Here is a 23917-nt window from a genome sequence, read left to right on the forward strand (position 1 = left end):
CCACGTGATTTCCGGGTGGGGCCCACGTGATTTCCGGGTGGGGCCCACGTGACTTCCGGGTGGGGCCCACGTGATTTCCGGGTGGGGCCCACGTGATTTCCCCGTGGGGCCCACGTGATTTCCGGGTGGGGCCCACGTGATTTCCGGGTGGGGCCCACGTGATTTCCGGGTGGGGCCCACGTGATTTCCCCTGGGGGCCCACGTGATTTCCGGGTGGGGCCCACGTGATTTCCGGGGGGGGCCCACGTGATTTCCGGGTGGGGCCCACGTGATTTCCGGGTGGGGCCCACGTGATTTCCCCTGGGGTCCCACGTGATTTCCGGGTGGGGCCCACGTGATTTCCGGGTGGGGCCCACGTGATTTCCGGGTGGGGCCCACGTGATTTCCGGGTGGGGCCCACGTGATTTCCGGGTGGGGCCCACGTGATTTCCGGGTGGGGCCCACGTGATTTCCGGGTGGGGCCCACGTGATTTCCGGGTGGGGCCCACGTGATTTCCGTGTGGGGCCTACGTGATTTCCGGGTGGGGCCCACGTGATTTCCGGGTGGGGCCCACGTGATTTCCGGGTGGGGCCCACGTGATTTCCGGGTGGGGTCCACGTGATTTCCGGGTGGGGCCCACGTGATTTCCGGGTGGGGCCCATGTGATTTCCCCGTGGGGCCCACGTGATTTCCCCGTGGGGCCCACGTGATTTCCGGGTGGGGCCCACGTGATTTCCGGGTGGGGCCCACGTGATTTCCGGGTGGGGCCCACGTGATTTCCTTGTGGGGCCCACGTGATTTCCCCTGGGGGCCCACGTGATTTCCGGGTGGGCCCCACGTGATTTCCGGGTGGGGCCCACGTGATTTCCGGGTGGAGCCCACGTGATTTCCGGGTGGGGCCCACGTGATTTCCGGGTGGGGCCCACGTGATTTCCGGGTGGGGCCCACGTGATTTCCGGGTGGGGCCCACGTGATTTCCGGGTGGGGCCCACGTGATTTCCGGGTGGGGCCCACGTGATTTCCGGGTGGGGCCCACGTGATTTCCCCTGGGGGCCCACGTGATTTCCGGGTGGGGCCCACGTGATTTCCGGGTGGGGCCCACGTGATTTCCGGGTGGGGCCCACGTGATTTCCGGGTGGGGCCCACGTGTTTTCCGGGTGGGGCCCACGTGATATCCGGGTGGGGCCCACGTGATTTCCCCTGGGGGCCCACGTGATTTCCGGGTGGGGCCCACGTGATTTCCGGGTGGGGCCCACGTGATTTCCGGGTGGGGCCCACGTGATTTCCGGGTGGGGCCCACGTGATTTCCGGGTGGGGCCCACGTGATTTCCCCGTGGGGCCCACGTGATTTCCGGGTGGGCCCCACGTGATTTCCGGGTGGGGCCCACGTGATTTCCCCGTGGGGCCCACGTGATTTCCGGATGGGGCCCACGTGATTTCCGGGTGGGGCCCACGTGATTTCCGGGTGGGGCCCACGTGATTTCCGGGTGGGGCCCACGTGATTTCCAGGTGGGGCCCACGTGATTTCCGGGTGGGGCCCACGTGATTTCCCCTGGGGGCCCACGTGATTTCCGGGTGGGGCCCACGTGATTTCCGGGTGGGGCCCACGTGATTTCCGGGTGGGGCCCACGTGATTTCCCCGTGGGGCCCACGTGATTTCCGGGTGGGGCCCACGTGATTTCCGGTTGGGCCCACGTGATTTCCCCTGGGGGCCCACGTGATTTCCGGGTGGGGCCCACGTGATTTCCGGGTGGGGCCCACGTGATTTCCGGGTGGGGCCCACGTGATTTCCGGGTGGGGTCCACGTGATTTCCCCGTGGGGCCCACGTGATTTCCCCGTGGGGCCCACGTGATTTCCGGGTGGGGCCCACGTGATTTCCGGGTGGGGCCCACGTGATTTCCGGGTGGGGCCCACGTGATTTCCAGGTGGGGCCCACGTGATTTCCCCGTGGGGCCCACGTGATTTCCGGGTGGGGCCCACGTGATTTCCGGGTGGGGCCCACGTGATTTCAGGGTGGGGCCCACGTGATTTCCGGGTGGGGCCCACGTGATTTCCGGGTGGGGCCCACGTGATTTCCCCGTGGGGCCCACGTGATTTCCGGGTGGGGCCCACGTGATTTCAGGGTGGGGCCCACGTGATTTCCGGGTGGGGCCCACGTGATTTCCCCTGGGGGCCCACGTGATTTCCCCTGGGGGCCCACGTGATTTCCGGGTGAGGCCCACGTGATTTCCGGGTGGGGCCCACGTGATTTCCGGGTGGGGCCCACGTGATTTCAGGGTGGGGCCCACGTGATTTCCCCTGGGGGCCCACGTGATTTCCGGGTGGGGCCCACGTGATTTCCGGGTGGGGCCCACGTGATTTCCGGGTGGGGCCCACGTGATTTCCGGGTGGGGCCCACGTGATTTCCGGGTGGGGCCCACGTGATTTCCGGGTGGGGCCCACGTCATTTCCGGGTGGGGCCCACGTGATTTCCGGGTGGGGCCCACGTGATTTCCCCGTGGGGCCCACGTGATTTCCGGGTGGGGCCCACGTGATTTCCGGGTGGGGCCCACGTGATTTCCGGGTGGGGCCCACGTGATTTCCGGGTGGGGCCCACGTGATTTCCGGGTGGGGCCCACGTGATTTCCGGGTGGGGCCCACGTGATTTCCGGGTGGGGCCCACGTGATTTCCCCGTGGGGCCCACGTGATTTCCGGGTGGGGCCCACGTGATTTCCCCGTGGGGCCCACGTGATTTCCGGGTGGGGCCCACGTGATTTCCGGGTGGGGCCCACGTGATTTCCGGGTGGGGCCCACGTGATTTCCGGGTGGGGCCCACGTGATTTCCGGGTGGGGCCCACGTGATTTCCGGGTGGGACCCACGTGATTTCCCCGTGGGGCCCACGTGATTTCCCCGTGGGGCCCACGTGATTTCCGGGTGGGGCCCACGTGATTTCCGGGTGGGGCCCACGTGATTTCCGGGTGGGGCCCACGTGATTTCCCCTGGGGGCCCACGTGATTTCCGGGTGGGGCCCACGTGATTTCCCCGTGGGGCCCACGTGATTTCCGGGTGGGGCCCACGTGATTTCCGGGTGGGGCCCACGTGATTTCCGGGTGGGGCCCACGTGATTTCCGGGTGGGGCCCACGTGATTTCCGGGTGGGGCCCACGTGATTTCCGAGTGGGGCCCACGTGATTTCCGGGTGGGGCCCACGTGATTTCCGGGTGGGGCCCACGTGATTTCCGGGTGGGGCCCACGTGATTTCCGGGTGGGGCCCACGTGATTTCCGGGTGGGGCCCACGTGATTTCCCCGTCGGGCCCACGTGATTTCCGGGTGGGGCCCACGTGATTTCCGGGTGGGGCCTACGTGATTTCCGGGTGGGGCCCACGTGATTTCCCCTGGGGGCCCACGTGATTTCCGGGTGGGGCCCACGTGATTTCCGGGTGGGGCCCACGTGATTTCCGGGTGGGGCCCACGTGATTTCCGGGTGGGGCCCACGTGATTTCCCCGTGGGGCCCACGTGATTTCCGGGTGGGGCCCACGTGATTTCCGGGTGGGCCCCACGTGATTTCCGGGTGGGGCCCACGTGATTTCCGGGTGGGGCCCACGTGATTTCCGGGTGGGGCCCACGTGATTTCCGTGTGGGGCAAACGTGATTTCCGGGTGGGGCCCACGTGATTTCCGGGTGGGGCCCACGTGATTTCAGGGTGGGGCCCACGTGATTTCCGGGTGGGGCCCACGTGATTTCCGGGTGGGGCCCACGTGATTTCCGGGTGGGGCCCACGTGATTTCCCCGTGGGGCCCACGTGATTTCCGGGTGGGGCCCACGTGATTTCCGGGTGGGGCCCACGTGATTTCCGGGTGGGCCCCACGTGATTTCCGGGTGGGGCCCACGTGATTTCCGGGTGGGGCCCACGTGATTTCCGGGTGGGGCCCACGTGATTTCCGGGTGGGGCCCACGTGATTTCCGGGTGGGGCCCGCGTGATTTCCCCGTGGGGCCCACGTGATTTCCCCGTGGGGCCCACGTGATTTCCGGGTGGGGCCCACGTGATTTCCGGGTGGGGCCCACGTGATTTTCCCTGGGGGCCCACGTGATTTCCGGGTGGGGCCCACGTGATTTCCGGGTGGGGCCCACGTGATTTCCCCGTGGGGCCCACGTGATTTCCGGGTGGGGCCCACGTGATTTCCGGGTGGGGCCCACGTGATTTCCGGGTGGGGCCCACGTGATTTCCCCTGGGGGCCCACGTGATTTCCGGGTGGGGCCCACGTGATTTCCGGGTGGGGCCCGCGTGATTTCCCCGTGGGGCCCACGTGATTTCCCCGTGGGGCCCACGTGATTTCCGGGTGGGGCCCACGTGATTTCCGGGTGGGGCCCACGTGATTTCCGGGTGGGGCCCACGTGATTTCCGGGTGGGGCCCACGTGATTTCCGGGTGGGGCCCATGTGATTTCCCCGTGGGGCCCACGTGATTTCCCCGTCGGGCCCACGTGATTTCCGGGTGGGGCCCACGTGATTTCCGGGTGGGGCCCACGTGATTTCCCCGTGGGGCCCACGTGATTTCCCCTGGGGGCCCACGTGATTTCCGGGTGGGGCCCACGTGATTTCCGGGTGGGGCCCACGTGATTTCCGGGTGGGGCCCACGTGATTTCCGGGTGGGGCCCACGTGATTTCCCCTGGGGGCCCACGTGATTTCCGGGTGGGGCGCACGTGATTTCCGGGTGGGGCCCACGTGATTTCCGGGTGGGGCCCACGTGATTTCCGGGTGGGGCCCACGTGATTTCCGGGTGGGGCCCACGTGATTTCCGGGTGGGGCCCACGTGATTTCCGGGTGGGGCCCACGTGATTTCCGGGTGGGGCCCACGTGATTTCCCCGTGGGGCCCACGTGATTTCCCCGTGGGGCCCACGTGATTTCCGGGTGGGGCCCACGTGATTTCCGGGTGGGGCCCACGTGATTTCCGGGTGGGGCCCACGTGATTTCCTTGTGGGGCCCACGTGATTTCCCCTGGGGGCCCACGTGATTTCCGGGTGGGGCCCACGTGATTTCCGGGTGGGGCCCACGTGATTTCCGGGTGGGGCCCACGTGATTTCCGGGTGGGGCCCACGTGATTTCCGGGTGGGGCCCACGTGATTTCCGGGTGGGGCCCACGTGATTTCCGGTGGGGCCCACGTGATTTCCGGGTGGGGCCCACGTGATTTCCGGGTGGGGCCCACGTGATTTCCGGGTGGGGCCCACGTGATTTCCCCGTGGGGCCCACGTGATTTCCCCGTGGGGCCCACGTGATTTCCGGGTGGGCCCCACGTGATTTCCGGGTGGGGCCCACGTGATTTCCGGGTGGGGCCCACGTGATTTCCGGGTGGGGCCCACGTGATTTCCGGGTGGGGCCCACGTGATTTCCGGGTGGGGCCCACGTGATTTCCCCTGGGGGCCCACGTGATTTCCGGGTGGGGCCCACGTGATTTCCGGGTGGGGCCCACGTGATTTCCCCTGGGGGCCCACGTGATTTCCGGGTGGGGCTCACGTGATTTCCGGGTGGGGCCCACGTGATTTCCGGGTGGGGCCCACGTGATTTCCCCGTGGGGCCCACGTGATTTCCGGGTGGGGCCCACGTGATTTCCGGGTGGGGCCCACGTGATTTCCCCTGGGGGCCCACGTGATTTCCGGGTGGGGCCCACGTGATTTCCGGGTGGGGCCCACGTGATTTCCGGGTGGGGCCCACGTGATTTCCGGGTGGGGTCCACGTGATTTCCCCGTGGGGCCCACGTGATTTCCCCGTGGGGCCCACGTGATTTCCGGGTGGGGCCCACGTGATTTCCGGGTGGGGCCCACGTGATTTCCGGGTGGGGCCCACGTGATTTCCAGGTGGGGCCCACGTGATTTCCCCGTGGGGCCCACGTGATTTCCGGGTGGGGCCCACGTGATTTCCGGGTGGGGCCCACGTGATTTCAGGGTGGGGCCCACGTGATTTCCGGGTGGGGCCCACGTGATTTCCGGGTGGGGCCCACGTGATTTCCGGTGGGGCCCACGTGATTTCCGGGTGGGGCCCACGTGATTTCCGGGTGGGGCCCACGTGATTTCCGAGTGGGGCCCACGTGATTTCCCCGTGGGGCCCACGTGATTTCCCCGTGGGGCCCACGTGATTTCCGGGTGGGCCCCACGTGATTTCCGGGTGGGGCCCACGTGATTTCCGGGTGGGGCCCACGTGATTTCCGGGTGGGGCCCACGTGATTTCCGGGTGGGGCCCACGTGATTTCCGGGTGGGGCCCACGTGATTTCCCCTGGGGGCCCACGTGATTTCCGGGTGGGGCCCACGTGATTTCCGGGTGGGGCCCACGTGATTTCCCCTGGGGGCCCACGTGATTTCCGGGTGGGGCTCACGTGATTTCCGGGTGGGGCCCACGTGATTTCCGGGTGGGGCCCACGTGATTTCCCCGTGGGGCCCACGTGATTTCCGGGTGGGGCCCACGTGATTTCCGGGTGGGGCCCACGTGATTTCCCCTGGGGGCCCACGTGATTTCCGGGTGGGGACCACGTGATTTCCGGGTGGGGCCCACGTGATTTCCGGGTGGGGCCCACGTGATTTCCGGGTGGGGTCCACGTGATTTCCCCGTGGGGCCCACGTGATTTCCCCGTGGGGCCCACGTGATTTCCGGGTGGGGCCCACGTGATTTCCGGGTGGGGCCCACGTGATTTCCGGGTGGGGCCCACGTGATTTCCAGGTGGGGCCCACGTGATTTCCCCGTGGGGCCCACGTGATTTCCGGGTGGGGCCCACGTGATTTCCGGGTGGGGCCCACGTGATTTCAGGGTGGGGCCCACGTGATTTCCGGGTGGGGCCCACGTGATTTCCGGGTGGGGCCCACGTGATTTCCCCGTGGGGCCCACGTGATTTCCGGGTGGGGCCCACGTGATTTCAGGGTGGGGCCCACGTGATTTCCGGGTGGGGCCCACGTGATTTCCGGGTGGGGCCCACGTGATTTCCCCTGGGGGCCCACGTGATTTCCGGGTGAGGCCCACGTGATTTCCGGGTGGGGCCCACGTGATTTCCGGGTGGGGCCCACGTGATTTCAGGGTGGGGCCCACGTGATTTCCCCTGGGGGCCCACGTGATTTCCGGGTGGGGCCCACGTGATTTCCGGGTGGGGCCCACGAGATTTCCGGGTGGGGCCCACGTGATTTCCGGGTGGGGCCCACGTGATTTCCGGGTGGGGCCCACGTGATTTCCGGGTGGGGCCCACGTCATTTCCGGGTGGGGCCCACGTGATTTCCGGGTGGGGCCCACGTGATTTCCCCGTGGGGCCCACGTGATTTCCGGGTGGGGCCCACGTGATTTCCGGGTGGGGCCCACGTGATTTCCGGGTGGGGCCCACGTGATTTCCCCGTGGGGCCCACGTGATTTCCGGGTGGGGCCCACGTGATTTCCGGGTGGGGCCCACGTGATTTCCGGGTGGGGCCCACGTGATTTCCGGGTGGGGCCCACGTGATTTCCCCTGGGGGCCCACGTGATTTCCGGGTGGGGCCCACGTGATTTCCAGGGGGGGCCCACGTGATTTCCGGGTGGGGCCCACGTGATTTCCGGGTGGGGCCCACGTGATTTCCCCTGGCGTCCCACGTGATTTCCGGGTGGGGCCCACGTGATTTCCGGGTGGGGCCCACGTGATTTCCGGGTGGGGCCCACGTGATTTCCGGGTGGGGCCCACGTGATTTCCGGGTGGGGCCCACGTGATTTCCGGGTGGGGCCCACGTGATTTCCGGGTGGGGCCCACGTGATTTCCGTGTGGGGCCCACGTGATTTCCGGGTGGGGCCCACGTGATTTCCGGGTGGGGCCCACGTGATTTCCGGGTGGGGCCCACGTGATTTCCGGGTGGGGCCCACGTGATTTCCGGGTGGGGCCCACGTGATTTCCCCGTGGGGCCCACGTGATTTCCCCGTGGGGCCCACGTGATTTCCGGGTGGGGCCCACGTGATTTCCGGGTGGGGCCCACGTGATTTCCGGGTGGGGCCCACGTGATTTCCTTGTGGGGCCCACGTGATTTCCCCTGGGGGCCCACGTGATTTCCGGGTGGGCCCCACGTGATTTCCGGGTGGGGCCCACGTGATTTCCGGGTGGAGCCCACGTGATTTCCGGGTGGGGCCCACGTGATTTCCGGGTGGGGCCCACGTGATTTCCGGGTGGGGCCCACGTGATTTCCGGGTGGGGCCCACGTGATTTCCGGGTGGGGCCCACGTGATTTCCGGGTGGGGCCCACGTGATTTCCGGGTGGGGCCCACGTGATTTCCCCTGGGGGCCCACGTGATTTCCGGGTGGGGCCCACGTGATTTCCGGGTGGGGCCCACGTGATTTCCGGGTGGGGCCCACGTGATTTCCGGGTGGGGCCCACGTGTTTTCCGGGTGGGGCCCACGTGATTTCCGGGTGGGGCCCACGTGATTTCCGGGTGGGGCCCACGTGATTTCCCCTGGGGGCCCACGTGATTTCCGGGTGGGGCCCACGTGATTTCCGGGTGGGGCCCACGTGATTTCCGGGTGGGGCCCACGTGATTTCCGGGTGGGGCCCACGTGATTTCCGGGTGGGGCCCACGTGATATCCGGGTGGGGCCCACGTGATTTCCCCTGGGGGCCCACGTGATTTCCGGGTGGGGCCCACGTGATTTCCGGGTGGGGCCCACGTGATTTCCGGGTGGGGCCCACGTGATTTCCCCGTGGGGCCCACGTGATTTCCGGGTGGGCCCCACGTGATTTCCGGGTGGGGCCCACGTGATTTCCCCGTGGGGCCCACGTGATTTCCGGATGGGGCCCACGTGATTTCCGGGTGGGGCCCACGTGATTTCCGGGTGGGGCCCACGTGATTTCCGGGTGGGGCCCACGTGATTTCCAGGTGGGGCCCACGTGATTTCCGGGTGGGGCCCACGTGATTTCCCCTGGGGGCCCACGTGATTTCCGGGTGGGGCCCACGTGATTTCCGGGTGGGGCCCACGTGATTTCCGGGTGGGGCCCACGTGATTTCCCCGTGGGGCCCACGTGATTTCCGGGTGGGGCCCACGTGATTTCCGGGGGGGCCCACGTGATTTCCCCTGGGGGCCCACGTGATTTCCGGGTGGGGCCCACGTGATTTCCGGGTGGGGCCCACGTGATTTCCGGGTGGGGCCCACGTGATTTCCGGGTGGGGTCCACGTGATTTCCCCGTGGGGCCCACGTGATTTCCCCGTGGGGCCCACGTGATTTCCGGGTGGGGCCCACGTGATTTCCGGGTGGGGCCCACGTGATTTCCGGGTGGGGCCCACGTGATTTCCGGGTGGGGCCCACGTGATTTCCCCGTGGGGCCCACGTGATTTCCGGGTGGGGCCCACGTGATTTCCGGGTGGGGCCCACGTGATTTCAGGGTGGGGCCCACGTGATTTCCGGGTGGGGCCCACGTGATTTCCGGGTGGGGCCCACGTGATTTCCCCGTGGGGCCCACGTGATTTCCGGGTGGGGCCCACGTGATTTCAGGGTGGGGCCCACGTGATTTCCGGGTGGGGCCCACGTGATTTCCGGGTGGGGCCCACGTGATTTCCCCTGGGGGCCCACGTGATTTCCGGGTGAGGCCCACGTGATTTCCGGGTGGGGCCCACGTGATTTCCGGGTGGGGCCCACGTGATTTCAGGGTGGGGCCCACGTGATTTCCCCTGGGGGCCCACGTGATTTCCGGGTGGGGCCCACGTGATTTCCGGGTGGGGCCCACGTGATTTCCGGGTGGGGCCCACGTGATTTCCGGGTGGGGCCCACGTGATTTCCGGGTGGGGCCCACGTGATTTCCGGGTGGGGCCCACGTCATTTCCGGGTGGGGCCCACGTGATTTCCGGGTGGGGCCCACGTGATTTCCCCGTGGGGCCCACGTGATTTCCGGGTGGGGCCCACGTGATTTCCGGGTGGGGCCCACGTGATTTCCGGGTGGGACCCACGTGATTTCCGGGTGGGGCCCACGTGATTTCCGGGTGGGGCCCACGTGATTTCCGGGTGGGGCCCACGTGATTTCCGGGTGGGGCCCACGTGATTTCCCCGTGGGGCCCACGTGATTTCCGGGTGGGGCCCACGTGATTTCCCCGTGGGGCCCACGTGATTTCCGGGTGGGGCCCACGTGATTTCCGGGTGGGGCCCACGTGATTTCCTTGTGGGGCCCACGTGATTTCCCCTGGGGGCCCACGTGATTTCCGGGTGGGGCCCACGTGATTTCCGGGTGGGGCCCACGTGATTTCCGGGTGGGGCCCACGTGATTTCCGGGTGGGGCCCACGTGATTTCCGGGTGGGGCCCACGTGATTTCCGGGTGGGGCCCACGTGATTTCCGGTGGGGCCCACGTGATTTCCAGGTGGGGCCCACGTGATTTCCGGGTGGGGCCCACGTGATTTCCGGGTGGGGCCCACGTGATTTCCCCGTGGGGCCCACGTGATTTCCCCGTGGGGCCCACGTGATTTCCGGGTGGGCCCCACGTGATTTCCGGGTGGGGCCCACGTGATTTCCGGGTGGGGCCCACGTGATTTCCGGGTGGGGCCCACGTGATTTCCGGGTGGGGCCCACGTGATTTCCGGGTGGGGCCCACGTGATTTCCCCAGGGGGCCCACGTGATTTCCGGGTGGGGCCCACGTGATTTCCGGGTGGGGCCCACGTGATTTCCCCTGGGGGCCCACGTGATTTCCGGGTGGGGCTCACGTGATTTCCGGGTGGGGCCCACGTGATTTCCGGGTGGGGCCCACGTGATTTCCCCGTGGGGCCCACGTGATTTCCGGGTGGGGCCCACGTGATTTCCGGGTGGGGCCCACGTGATTTCCCCTGGGGGCCCACGTGATTTCCGGGTGGGGCCCACGTGATTTCCGGGTGGGGCCCACGTGATTTCCGGGTGGGGCCCACGTGATTTCCGGGTGGGGTCCACGTGATTTCCCCGTGGGGCCCACGTGATTTCCCCGTGGGGCCCACGTGATTTCCGGGTGGGGCCCACGTGATTTCCGGGTGGGGCCCACGTGATTTCCGGGTGGGGCCCACGTGATTTCCAGGTGGGGCCCACGTGATTTCCCCGTGGGGCCCACGTGATTTCCGGGTGGGGCCCACGTGATTTCCGGGTGGGGCCCACGTGATTTCAGGGTGGGGCCCACGTGATTTCCGGGTGGGGCCCACGTGATTTCCGGGTGGGGCCCACGTGATTTCCCCGTGGGGCCCACGTGATTTCCGGGTGGGGCCCACGTGATTTCAGGGTGGGGCCCACGTGATTTCCGGGTGGGGCCCACGTTATTTCCGGGTGGGGCCCACGTGATTTCCCCTGGGGGCCCACGTGATTTCCGGGTGAGGCCCACGTGATTTCCGGGTGGGGCCCACGTGATTTCCGGGTGGGGCCCACGTGATTTCCCCTGGGGGCCCACGTGATTTCCCCTGGGGGCCCACGTGATTTCCGGGTGGGGCCCACGTGATTTCCGGGTGGGGCCCACGTGATTTCCGGGTGGGGCCCACGTGATTTCCGGGTGGGGCCCACGTGATTTCCGGGTGGGGCCCACGTGATTTCCGGGTGGGGCCCACGTGATTTCCGGGTGGGGCCCACGTGATTTCCGGGTGGGGCCCACGTGATTTCCGGGTGGGGCCCACGTGATTTCCGGTGGGGCCCACGTGATTTCCGGGTGGGGCCCACGTGATTTCCGGGTGGGGCCCACGTGATTTCCGGGTGGGGCCCACGTGATTTCCCCGTGGGGCCCACGTGATTTCCCCGTGGGGCCCACGTGATTTCCGGGTGGGCCCCACGTGATTTCCGGGTGGGGCCCACGTGATTTCCGGGTGGGGCCCACGTGATTTCCGGGTGGGGCCCACGTGATTTCCGGGTGGGGCCCACGTGATTTCCGGGTGGGGCCCACGTGATTTCCCCTGGGGGCCCACGTGATTTCCGGGTGGGGCCCACGTGATTTCCGGGTGGGGCCCACGTGATTTCTCCTGGGGGCCCACGTGATTTCCGGGTGGGGCTCACGTGATTTCCGGGTGGGGCCCACGTGATTTCCGGGTGGGGCCCACGTGATTTCCCCGTGGGGCCCACGTGATTTCCGGGTGGGGCCCACGTGATTTCCGGGTGGGGCCCACGTGATTTCCCCTGGGGGCCCACGTGATTTCCGGGTGGGGCCCACGTGATTTCCGGGTGGGGCCCACGTGATTTCCGGGTGGGGCCCACGTGATTTCCGGGTGGGGTCCACGTGATTTCCCCGTGGGGCCCACGTGATTTCCCCGTGGGGCCCACGTGATTTCCGGGTGGGGCCCACGTGATTTCCGGGTGGGGCCCACGTGATTTCCGGGTGGGGCCCACGTGATTTCCAGGTGGGGCCCACGTGATTTCCCCGTGGGGCCCACGTGATTTCCGGGTGGGGCCCACGTGATTTCCGGGTGGGGCCCACGTGATTTCAGGGTGGGGCCCACGTGATTTCCGGGTGGGGCCCACGTGATTTCCGGGTGGGGCCCACGTGATTTCCCCGTGGGGCCCACGTGATTTCCGGGTGGGGCCCACGTGATTTCAGGGTGGGGCCCACATGATTTCCGGGTGGGGCCCACGTGATTTCCGGGTGGGGCCCACGTGATTTCCCCTGGGGGCCCACGTGATTTCCGGGTGAGGCCCACGTGATTTCCGGGTGGGGCCCACGTGATTTCCGGGTGGGGCCCACGTGATTTCAGGGTGGGGCCCACGTGATTTCCCCTGGGGGCCCACGTGATTTCCGGGTGGGGCCCACGTGATTTCCGGGTGGGGCCCACGTGATTTCCGGGTGGGGCCCACGTGATTTCCGGGTGGGGCCCACGTGATTTCCGGGTGGGGCCCACGTGATTTCCGGGTGGGGCCCACGTCATTTCCGGGTGGGGCCCACGTGATTTCCGGGTGGGGCCCACGTGATTTCCCCGTGGGGCCCACGTGATTTCCGGGTGGGGCCCACGTGATTTCCGGGTGGGGCCCACGTGATTTCCGGGTGGGGCCCACGTGATTTCCCCGTGGGGCCCACGTGATTTCCGGGTGGGGCCCACGTGATTTCCGGGTGGGGCCCACGTGATTTCCGGGTGGGGCCCACGTGATTTCCGGGTGGGGCCCACGTGATTTCCCCTGGGGGCCCACGTGATTTCCGGGTGGGGCCCACGTGATTTCCGGGGGGGGCCCACGTGATTTCCGGGTGGGGCCCACGTGATTTCCGGGTGGGGCCCACGTGATTTCCCCTGGCGTCCCACGTGATTTCCGGGTGGGGCCCACGTGATTTCCGGGTGGGGCCCACGTGATTTCCGGGTGGGGCCCACGTGATTTCCGGGTGGGGCCCACGTGATTTCCGGGTGGGGCCCACGTGATTTCCGGGTGGGGCCCACGTGATTTCCGGGTGGGGCCCACGTGATTTCCGTGTGGGGCCCACGTGATTTCCGGGTGGGGCCCACGTGATTTCCGGGTGGGGCCCACGTGATTTCCGGGTGGGGCCCACGTGATTTCCGGGTGGGGCCCACGTGATTTCCGGGTGGGGCCCACGTGATTTCCCCGTGGGGCCCACGTGATTTCCCCGTGGGGCCCACGTGATTTCCGGGTGGGGCCCACGTGATTTCCGGGTGGGGCCCACGTGATTTCCGGGTGGGGCCCACGTGATTTCCTTGTGGGGCCCACGTGATTTCCCCTGGGGGCCCACGTGATTTCCGGGTGGGCCCCACGTGATTTCCGGGTGGGGCCCACGTGATTTCCGGGTGGAGCCCACGTGATTTCCGGGTGGGGCCCACGTGATTTCCGGGTGGGGCCCACGTGATTTCCGGGTGGGGCCCACGTGATTTCCGGGTGGGGCCCACGTGATTTCCGGGTGGGGCCCACGTGATTTCCGGGTGGGGCCCACGTGATTTCCGGGTGGGGCCCACGTGATTTCCCCTGGGGGCCCACGTGATTTCCGGGTGGGGCCCACGTGATTTCCGGGTGGGGCCCACGTGATTTCCGGGTGGGGCCCACGTGATTTCCGGGTGGGGCCCACGTGATTTCCCCTGGGGGCCCACGTGATTTCCGGGTGGGGCCCACGTGATTTCCGGGTGGGGCCCACGTGATTTCCGGGTGGGGCCCACGTGATTTCCGGGTGGGGCCCACGTGATTTCCGGGTGGGGCCCACGTGATATCCGGGTGGGGCCCACGTGATTTCCCCTGGGGGCCCACGTGATTTCCGGGTGGGGCCCACGTGATTTCCGGGTGGGGCCCACGTGATTTCCCCGTGGGGCCCACGTGATTTCCGGGTGGGGCCCACGTGATTTCCGGGTGGGGCCCACGTGATTTCCGGGTGGGGCCCACGTGATTTCCGTGTGGGGCAAACGTGATTTCCGGGTGGGGCCCACGTGATTTCCGGGTGGGGCCCACGTGATTTCAGGGTGGGGCCCACGTGATTTCCGGGTGGGGCCCACGTGATTTCCGGGTGGGGCCCACGTGATTTCCGGGTGGGGCCCACGTGATTTCCCCGTGGGGCCCACGTGATTTCCGGGTGGGCCCCACGTGATTTCCGGGTGGGTCCCACGTGATTTCCGGGGGGGCCCACGTGATTTCCGGGTGGGGCCCACGTGATTTCCGGGTGGGGCCCACGTGATTTCCGGGTGGGGCCCACGTGATTTCCGGGTGGGGCCCACGTGATTTCCCCTGGGGTCCCACGTGATTTCCGGGTGGGGCCCACGTGATTTCCGGGTGGGGCCCACGTGATTTCCCCGTGGGGCCCACGTGATTTCCGGGTGGGGCCCACGTGATTTCCGGGTGGGTCCCACGTGATTTCCGGGTGGGTCCCACGTGATTTCCGGGTGGGGCCCACGTGATTTCCGTGTGGGGCCTACGTGATTTCCGGGTGGGGCCCACGTGATTTCCGGGTGGGGCCCACGTGATTTCCGGGTGGGGCCCACGTGATTTCCGGGTGGGGCCCACGTGATTTCCCCGTGGGGCCCACGTGATTTCCGGGTGGGGCCCACGTGATTTCCGGGTGGGCCCCACGTGATTTCCGGGTGGGGCCCACGTGATTTCCGGGTGGGGCCCACGTGATTTCCGGGTGGGGCCCACGTGATTTCCCCGTGGTGCCCACGTGATTTCCGGGTGGGGCCCACGTGATTTCCGGGTGGGGCCCACGTGATTTCCGGGTGGGGCCCACGTGATTTCAGGGTGGAGCCCACGTGATTTCCGGGTGGGGCCCACGTGATTTCCGGGTGGGGCCCACGTGATTTCCGGGTGGGGCCCACGTGACTTCCGGGTGGGGCCCACGTGACTTCCGGGTGGGGCCCACGTGATTTCCGGGTGGGGCCCACGTGATTTCCCCGTGGGGCCCACGTGATTTCCGGGTGGGGCCCACGTGATTTCCGGGTGGGGCCCACGTGATTTCCGGGTGGGGTCCACGTGATTTCCGGGTGGGGCCCACGTGATTTCCGTGTGGGGCCCACGTGATTTCCGGGTGGGGCCCACGTGATTTCCGTGTGGGGCCCACGTGATTTCCGGGTGGGGCCCACGTGATTTCCCCGTAGGGCCCACGTCATTTCCCCGTGGGGCCCACGTGATTTCCGGGTGGGGCCCACGTGATTTCCGGGTGGGCCCCACGTGATTTCCGGGTGGGGCCCACGTGATTTCCGGGTGGGGCCCACGTGATTTCCTGGTGGGGCCCACGTGATTTCCGTGTGGGGCAAACGTGATTTCCGGGTGGGGCCCACGTGATTTCCGGGTGGGGCCCACGTGATTTCAGGGTGGGGCCCACGTGATTTCGGGGTGGGGCCCACGTGATGTCCGGGTGGGGCCCACGTGATTTCCGGGTGGGGCCCACGTGATTTCCCCGTGGGGCCCACGTGATTTCCGGGTGGGCCCCACGTGATTTCCGGGTGGGTCCCACGTGATTTCCGGGGGGGCCCACGTGATTTCCGGGTGGGGCCCACGTGATTTCCGTGTGGGGCCTACGTGATTTCCGGGTGGGGCCCACGTGATTTCCGTGTGGGGCCCACGTGATTTCCGGGTGGGGCCCACGTGATTTCCGGGTGGGGCCCACGTGATTTCCGTGTGGGGCCCACGTGATTTCCGGGTGGGGCCCACGTGATTTCCGGGTGGGGCCCACGTGATTTCCGGGTGGGGCCCACGTGATTTCCGTGTGGGGCCTACGTGATTTCCGGGTGGGGCCCACGTGATTTCCGTGTGGGGCCCACGTGATTTCCGTGTGGGGCCCACGTGATTTCCGGGTGGGGCCCACGTGATTTCCGGGTGGGGCCCACGTGATTTCCCCGTGGGGCCCACGTGATTTCCGGGTGGGCCCCACGTGATTTCCGGGTGGGGCCCACGTGATTTCCCCGTGGGGCCCACGTGATTTCCGGGTGGGGCCCACGTGATTTCCCCGTGGGGCCCACGTGATTTCAGGGTGGGGCCCACGTGATTTCCGGGTGGGGCCCACGTGATTTCCGGGTGGGGCCCACGTGATTTCCGGCTGGGGCCCACGTGATTTCCGCGTGGGGCCCACGTGATTTCCCCGTGGGGCCCACGTGATTTCCGGGTGGGCCCCACGTGATTTCCGGGTGGGGCCCACGTGATTTCCCCGTGGGGCCCACGTGATTTCCGGGTGGTGCCCACGTGATTTCCCCGTGGGGCCCACGTGATTTCCGGGTGGGGCCCACGTGATTTCCGGGTGGGGCCCACGTGATTTCCGGGTAGGGCCCACGTGATTTCCGGGTGGGGCCCACGTGATTTCCGGGTGGGGCCCACGTGATTTCCGGGTGGGGCCCACGTGATTTCCGGGTGGGGCCCACGTGATTTCTCCGTGGTGCCCACGTGATTTCCGGGTGGGGCCCACGTGATTTCCGGGTGGGGCCCACGTGATTTCCGGGTGGGGCCCACGTGATTTCCGGGTGGGGCCCACGTGATTTCCGGGTGGGGCCCACGTGATTTCCGGGTGGGGCCCACGTGATTTCCGGGTGGGGCCCACGTGATTTCCGGGTGGGGCCCACGTGATTTCCGGGTGGGGCCCACGTGATTTCCGGGTGGGGCCCACGTGATTTCCGGGTGGGGCCCACGTGATTTCCGGGTGGGGCCCACGTGATTTCTCCGTGGTGCCCACGTGATTTCCGGGTGGGGCCCACGTGATTTCCGGGTGGGGCCCACGTGATTTCCGGGTGGGGCCCACGTGATTTCAGGGTGGGGCCCACGTGATTTCCGGGTGGGGCCCACGTGATTTCCGGGTGGGGCCCACGTGATTTCCGGGTGGGGCCCAGGTGATTTCCCCGTGGGGCCCACGTGATTTCCGGGTGGGGCCCACGTGATTTCCGGGTGGGGCCCACGTGATTTCCGGGTGGGGCCCACGTGATTTCCGGGTGGGGCCCACGTGATTTCCGTGTGGGGCCCACGTGATTTCCGGGTGGGGCCCACGTGATTTCCGTGTGGGGCCCACGTGATTTCCGGGTGGGGCCCACGTGATTTCCGGGTGGGGCCCACGTGATTTCCCCGTGGGGCCCACGTGATTTCCGGGTGGGGCCGACGTGATTTCCGGGTGGGCCCCACGTGATTTCCGGGTGGGGCCCACGTGATTTCCGGGTGGGGCCCACGTGATTTCCGGGTGGGGCCCACGTGATTTCCCCGTGGTGCCCACGTGATTTCCGGGTGGGGCCCACGTGATTTCCGGGTGGGGCCCACGTGATTTCCGGGTGGGGCCCACGTGATTTCAGGGTGGGGCCCACGTGATTTCCGGGTGGGGCCCACGTGATTTCCGGGTGGGGCCCACGTGATTTCCGGGTGGGGCCCACGTGACTTCCGGGTGGGTCCCACGTGATTTCCGGGTGGGGCCCACGTGATTTCCCCGTGGGGCCCACGTGATTTCCGGGTGGGGCCCACGTGATTTCCGGGTGGGGCCCACGTGATTTCCGGGTGGGGCCCACGTGATTTCCCCTGGGGGCCCACGTGATTTCCGGGTGGGGCCCACGTGATTTCCGGGTGGGGCCCACGTGATTTCCGGGTGGGGCCCACGTGATTTCCGGGTGGGGCCCACGTGATTTCCCCTGGGGTCCCACGTGATTTCCGGGTGGGGCCCACGTGATTTCCGGGTGGGGCCCACGTGATTTCCGGGTGGGGCCCACGTGATTTCCGGGTGGGGCCCACGTGATTTCCGGGTGGGGCCCACGTGATTTCCGGGTGGGGCCCACGTGATTTCCGGGTGGGGCCCACGTGATTTCCGGGTGGGGCCCACGTGATTTCCGTGTGGGGCCTACGTGATTTCCGGGTGGGGCCCACGTGATTTCCGGGTGGGGCCCACGTGATTTCCGGGTGGGGCCCACGTGATTTCCGGGTGGGGTCCACGTGATTTCCGGGTGGGGCCCACGTGATTTCCGGGTGGGGCCCATGTGATTTCCCCGTGGGGCCCACGTGATTTCCCCGTGGGGCCCACGTGATTTCCGGGTGGGGCCCACGTGATTTCCGGGTGGGGCCCACGTGATTTCCGGGTGGGGCCCACGTGATTTCCTTGTGGGGCCCACGTGATTTCCCCTGGGGGCCCACGTGATTTCCGGGTGGGCCCCACGTGATTTCCGGGTGGGGCCCACGTGATTTCCGGGTGGGGCCCACGTGATTTCCGGGTGGGGCCCACGTGATTTCCGGGTGGGGCCCACGTGATTTCCGGGTGGGGCCCACGTGATTTCCGGGTGGGGCCCACGTGATTTCCGGGTGGGGCCCACGTGATTTCCGGGTGGGGCCCACGTGATTTCCCCTGGGGGCCCACGTGATTTCCGGGTGGGGCCCACGTGATTTCCGGGTGGGGCCCACGTGATTTCCGGGTGGGGCCCACGTGATTTCCGGGTGGGGCCCACGTGATTTCCGGGTGGGGCCCACGTGATTTCCGGGTGGGGCCCACGTGATTTCCGGGTGGGGCCCACGTGATTTCCGGGTGGGCCCCACGTGATTTCCGGGTGGGGCCCACGTGATTTCCCCGTGGGGCCCACGTGATTTCCGGATGGGGCCCACGTGATTTCCGGGTGGGGCCCACGTGATTTCCGGGTGGGGCCCACGTGATTTCCGGGTGGGGCCCACGTGATTTCCGGGTGGGGCCCACGTGATTTCCCCTGGGGGCCCACGTGATTTCCGGGTGGGGCCCACGTGATTTCCGGGTGGGGCCCACGTGACTTCCGGGTGGGGCCCACGTGACTTCCGGGTGGGGCCCACGTGATTTCCGGGTGGGGCCCACGTGATTTCCCCGTGGGGCCCACGTGATTTCCGGGTGGGGCCCACGTGATTTCCGGGTGGGGCCCACGTGATTTCCGGGTGGGGTCCACGTGATTTCCGGGTGGGGCCCACGTGATTTCCGTGTGGGGCCCACGTGATTTCCGGGTGGGGCCCACGTGATTTCCGTGTGGGGCCCACGTGATTTCCGGGTGGGGCCCACGTGATTTCCCCGTAGGGCCCACGTCATTTCCCCGTGGGGCCCACGTGATTTCCGGGTGGGGCCCACGTGATTTCCGGGTGGGCCCCACGTGATTTCCGGGTGGGGCCCACGTGATTTCCGGGTGGGGCCCACGTGATTTCCCCGTGGGGCCCACGTGATTTCCGGGTGGGGCCCACGTGATTTCCGGGTGGGGCCCACGTGATTTCAGGGTGGGGCCCACGTGATTTCCGGGTGGGGCCCACGTGATTTCCGGGTGGGGCCCACGTGATTTCCCCGTGGGGCCCACGTGATTTCCGGGTGGGGCCCACGTGATTTCAGGGTGGGGCCCACGTGATTTCCGGGTGGGGCCCACGTGATTTCCGGGTGGGGCCCACGTGATTTCCCCTGGGGGCCCACGTGATTTCCGGGTGAGGCCCACGTGATTTCCGGGTGGGGCCCACGTGATTTCCGGGTGGGGCCCACGTGATTTCAGGGTGGGGCCCACGTGATTTCCCCTGGGGGCCCACGTGATTTCCGGGTGGGGCCCACGTGATTTCCGGGTGGGGCCCACGTGATTTCCGGGTGGGGCCCACGTGATTTCCGGGTGGGGCCCACGTGATTTCCGGGTGGGGCCCACGTGATTTCCGGGTGGGGCCCACGTCATTTCCGGGTGGGGCCCACGTGATTTCCGGGTGGGGCCCACGTGATTTCCCCGTGGGGCCCACGTGATTTCCGGGTGGGGCCCACGTGATTTCCGGGTGGGGCCCACGTGATTTCCGGGTGGGACCCACGTGATTTCCGGGTGGGGCCCACGTGATTTCCGGGTGGGGCCCACGTGATTTCCGGGTGGGGCCCACGTGATTTCCGGGTGGGGCCCACGTGATTTCCCCGTGGGGCCCACGTGATTTCCGGGTGGGGCCCACGTGATTTCCCCGTGGGGCCCACGTGATTTCCGGGTGGGGCCCACGTGATTTCCGGGTGGGGCCCACGTGATTTCCTTGTGGGGCCCACGTGATTTCCCCTGGGGGCCCACGTGATTTCCGGGTGGGGCCCACGTGATTTCCGGGTGGGGCCCACGTGATTTCCGGGTGGGGCCCACGTGATTTCCGGGTGGGGCCCACGTGATTTCCGGGTGGGGCCCACGTGATTTCCGGGTGGGGCCCACGTGATTTCCGGTGGGGCCCACGTGATTTCCAGGTGGGGCCCACGTGATTTCCGGGTGGGGCCCACGTGATTTCCGGGTGGGGCCCACGTGATTTCCCCGTGGGGCCCACGTGATTTCCCCGTGGGGCCCACGTGATTTCCGGGTGGGCCCCACGTGATTTCCGGGTGGGGCCCACGTGATTTCCGGGTGGGGCCCACGTGATTTCCGGGTGGGGCCCACGTGATTTCCGGGTGGGGCCCACGTGATTTCCGGGTGGGGCCCACGTGATTTCCCCAGGGGGCCCACGTGATTTCCGGGTGGGGCCCACGTGATTTCCGGGTGGGGCCCACGTGATTTCCCCTGGGGGCCCACGTGATTTCCGGGTGGGGCTCACGTGATTTCCGGGTGGGGCCCACGTGATTTCCGGGTGGGGCCCACGTGATTTCCCCGTGGGGCCCACGTGATTTCCGGGTGGGGCCCACGTGATTTCCGGGTGGGGCCCACGTGATTTCCCCTGGGGGCCCACGTGATTTCCGGGTGGGGCCCACGTGATTTCCGGGTGGGGCCCACGTGATTTCCGGGTGGGGCCCACGTGATTTCCGGGTGGGGTCCACGTGATTTCCCCGTGGGGCCCACGTGATTTCCCCGTGGGGCCCACGTGATTTCCGGGTGGGGCCCACGTGATTTCCGGGTGGGGCCCACGTGATTTCCGGGTGGGGCCCACGTGATTTCCAGGTGGGGCCCACGTGATTTCCCCGTGGGGCCCACGTGATTTCCGGGTGGGGCCCACGTGATTTCCGGGTGGGGCCCACGTGATTTCAGGGTGGGGCCCACGTGATTTCCGGGTGGGGCCCACGTGATTTCCGGGTGGGGCCCACGTGATTTCCCCGTGGGGCCCACGTGATTTCCGGGTGGGGCCCACGTGATTTCAGGGTGGGGCCCACGTGATTTCCGGGTGGGGCCCACGTTATTTCCGGGTGGGGCCCACGTGATTTCCCCTGGGGGCCCACGTGATTTCCGGGTGAGGCCCACGTGATTTCCGGGTGGGGCCCACGTGATTTCCGGGTGGGGCCCACGTGATTTCCCCTGGGGGCCCACGTGATTTCCCCTGGGGGCCCACGTGATTTCCGGGTGGGGCCCACGTGATTTCCGGGTGGGGCCCACGTGATTTCCGGGTGGGGCCCACGTGATTTCCGGGTGGGGCCCACGTGATTTCCGGGTGGGGCCCACGTGATTTCCGGGTGGGGCCCACGTGATTTCCGGGTGGGGCCCACGTGATTTCCGGGTGGGGCCCACGTGATTTCCGGGTGGGGCCCACGTGATTTCCGGTGGGGCCCACGTGATTTCCGGGTGGGGCCCACGTGATTTCCGGGTGGGGCCCACGTGATTTCCGGGTGGGGCCCACGTGATTTCCCCGTGGGGCCCACGTGATTTCCCCGTGGGGCCCACGTGATTTCCGGGTGGGCCCCACGTGATTTCCGGGTGGGGCCCACGTGATTTCCGGGTGGGGCCCACGTGATTTCCGGGTGGGGCCCACGTGATTTCCGGGTGGGGCCCACGTGATTTCCGGGTGGGGCCCACGTGATTTCCCCTGGGGGCCCACGTGATTTCCGGGTGGGGCCCACGTGATTTCCGGGTGGGGCCCACGTGATTTCTCCTGGGGGCCCACGTGATTTCCGGGTGGGGCTCACGTGATTTCCGGGTGGGGCCCACGTGATTTCCGGGTGGGGCCCACGTGATTTCCCCGTGGGGCCCACGTGATTTCCGGGTGGGGCCCACGTGATTTCCGGGTGGGGCCCACGTGATTTCCCCTGGGGGCCCACGTGATTTCCGGGTGGGGCCCACGTGATTTCCGGGTGGGGCCCACGTGATTTCCGGGTGGGGCCCACGTGATTTCCGGGTGGGGTCCACGTGATTTCCCCGTGGGGCCCACGTGATTTCCCCGTGGGGCCCACGTGATTTCCGGGTGGGGCCCACGTGATTTCCGGGTGGGGCCCACGTGATTTCCGGGTGGGGCCCACGTGATTTCCAGGTGGGGCCCACGTGATTTCCCCGTGGGGCCCACGTGATTTCCGGGTGGGGCCCACGTGATTTCCGGGTGGGGCCCACGTGATTTCAGGGTGGGGCCCACGTGATTTCCGGGTGGGGCCCACGTGATTTCCGGGTGGGGCCCACGTGATTTCCCCGTGGGGCCCACGTGATTTCCGGGTGGGGCCCACGTGATTTCAGGGTGGGGCCCACGTGATTTCCGGGTGGGGCCCACGTGATTTCCGGGTGGGGCCCACGTGATTTCCCCTGGGGGCCCACGTGATTTCCGGGTGAGGCCCACGTGATTTCCGGGTGGGGCCCACGTGATTTCCGGGTGGGGCCCACGTGATTTCAGGGTGGGGCCCACGTGATTTCCCCTGGGGGCCCACGTGATTTCCGGGTGGGGCCCACGTGATTTCCGGGTGGGGCCCACGTGATTTCCGGGTGGGGCCCACGTGATTTCCGGGTGGGGCCCACGTGATTTCCGGGTGGGGCCCACGTGATTTCCGGGTGGGGCCCACGTCATTTCCGGGTGGGGCCCACGTGATTTCCGGGTGGGGCCCACGTGATTTCCCCGTGGGGCCCACGTGATTTCCGGGTGGGGCCCACGTGATTTCCGGGTGGGGCCCACGTGATTTCCGGGTGGGGCCCACGTGATTTCCCCGTGGGGCCCACGTGATTTCCGGGTGGGGCCCACGTGATTTCCGGGTGGGGCCCACGTGATTTCCGGGTGGGGCCCACGTGATTTCCGGGTGGGGCCCACGTGATTTCCCCTGGGGGCCCACGTGATTTCCGGGTGGGGCCCACGTGATTTCCGGGGGGGGCCCACGTGATTTCCGGGTGGGGCCCACGTGATTTCCGGGTGGGGCCCACGTGATTTCCCCTGGCGTCCCACGTGATTTCCGGGTGGGGCCCACGTGATTTCCGGGTGGGGCCCACGTGATTTCCGGGTGGGGCCCACGTGATTTCCGGGTGGGGCCCACGTGATTTCCGGGTGGGGCCCACGTGATTTCCGGGTGGGGCCCACGTGATTTCCGGGTGGGGCCCACGTGATTTCCGTGTGGGGCCCACGTGATTTCCGGGTGGGGCCCACGTGATTTCCGGGTGGGGCCCACGTGATTTCCGGGTGGGGCCCACGTGATTTCCGGGTGGGGCCCACGTGATTTCCGGGTGGGGCCCACGTGATTTCCCCGTGGGGCCCACGTGATTTCCCCGTGGGGCCCACGTGATTTCCGGGTGGGGCCCACGTGATTTCCGGGTGGGGCCCACGTGATTTCCGGGTGGGGCCCACGTGATTTCCTTGTGGGGCCCACGTGATTTCCCCTGGGGGCCCACGTGATTTCCGGGTGGGCCCCACGTGATTTCCGGGTGGGGCCCACGTGATTTCCGGGTGGAGCCCACGTGATTTCCGGGTGGGGCCCACGGGATTTCC

This window comes from Ovis canadensis, chromosome 15 (assembly GCF_042477335.2).
Source record: "Ovis canadensis isolate MfBH-ARS-UI-01 breed Bighorn chromosome 15, ARS-UI_OviCan_v2, whole genome shotgun sequence".
Lineage (NCBI taxonomy): Eukaryota > Metazoa > Chordata > Mammalia > Artiodactyla > Bovidae > Ovis > Ovis canadensis.